Source organism: Empidonax traillii, unplaced genomic scaffold, assembly GCF_003031625.1.
Source record: "Empidonax traillii isolate 1590-97213 ecotype Southwest subspecies unplaced genomic scaffold, ASM303162v1 scaffold696:size366466, whole genome shotgun sequence".
Taxonomy (NCBI): domain Eukaryota; kingdom Metazoa; phylum Chordata; class Aves; order Passeriformes; family Tyrannidae; genus Empidonax; species Empidonax traillii.
Window position 1 is genome coordinate 324,937 of NW_020955889.1, and position 1,577 is coordinate 326,513.

A 1,577-nucleotide genomic window follows, 5' to 3' on the forward strand; every position below is an offset into this window, starting at 1 on the left:
TCATTCGTCGCCCGAATGAGCCTATACTGACATGGATGATCCGAGTCTGGGACTCTACGGGTGATGCCATAAACCTTGATAGCGGTGAAGCAAGGCACTTGAGGTCTATTGCCCAGGATGTGGGCCTTGAAGAGGCATTTGTGAGAGAATCAAGGCCCCTCTCTCTCTGGGCACGGCTGCTGGATGCTGTGAGAGGGAGATTCGTTTACAGAAAGGCCTTGCAGAAAGACCATTTTGCGAAGGGTTGGAAGACCATGGAGGAGGGGATCCAACGCCTAAGGGAAATGGCACTATTGGAAGTACTGTTTAGAAGAGATGTGCAAGCTAGTCACGATCCTGACCAGGTCAGGTGTACACCATTCATGTGGTGGAACTTCATGCGTATGGGGCCACCTGCACATGTCAGTTACCTGACATCACTAGATGCTGGAAAAAAGAGTGAGCCAGTGGCGCTTATAGTAAATAAACTTCGGATGTACGAAAGTATAACCAAGGAATCACTACAAGTCCGTGTTTCCTCTGTAGAGACCTCACTCAGTAACCTCACTACCATAATTACACAAATGCAAAATACACAAAAAGAAATGATGGAACAGATGAAGAGAAACACTTCCCAAGTGGCACCAGTGAGAACCGGGCGCCCCCCAGCTAGAGGGGGTAGACAGACCTCACGAACCGAGCTGTGGTATTTCCTATCTGGACATGAAGAAGACATGAGACAGTGGGACAGGAAACCTACCCATGTCTTGGCAGCCCGAGTACAAGAGTTAAAGAACCAAAGAAAAACAAATTCCGTGAAAGTGAGTGCAGTGCCGGTATCCCATAGGCAGAGATCTGACCCACTAGAAGGTACCTCCCGCCAATATATGCAGACAGAAACCTGTGATGAACAGGACAGAAACCAGTACTAGAGGGGCCCTGCCTCTAGCCAGGTAGAGGCACGGAACAACCGTGTCTATTGAACGGTGTGGATCCGGTGGCCTGGCACATCAGACCCACAAGAATATAAGGCTTTAGTTGACACTGGCGCTCAATGCACGTTAATGCCCTCAAGACACGTGGGACCAGAGGCCATTTCCATTTCTGGGGTGACAGGAGGGTCGCAGCAGTTGACCGTGTTAGAAGCTGAAGTGAGTTTGACCGAAAAAGAGTGGCAGAAGCACCCCATTGTGACTGGTCCAGATGCCCCATGTATCCTGGGCATTGATTACCTTAGGAATGGATATTTCAAAGACCCCAAGGGACATAGGTGGGCTTTCGGGATAGCAGCTGTAGAGACAGAAGCAGTTAAGCAGTTGAATTCGCTACCTGGCCTCTCGGACAACCCTTCTGCGGTGGGACTGTTGAAGGTTGAGGAACAGCGAGTGCCAATTGCCACTACAATAGTACACCGTCGGCAGTACCGAACGAACCGAGACTCTGTGATTCCCATCCATAAGATGATCCGTGAGCTGGAGAGCCAAGGAGTGATCAGTAGGATCCACTCCCCCTTCAACAGCCCCATCTGGCCTGTGCGCAAATCTGATGGAGAATGGAGATTGACTGTAGACTATCGTGGCCTGAATGAAGCCACCCCG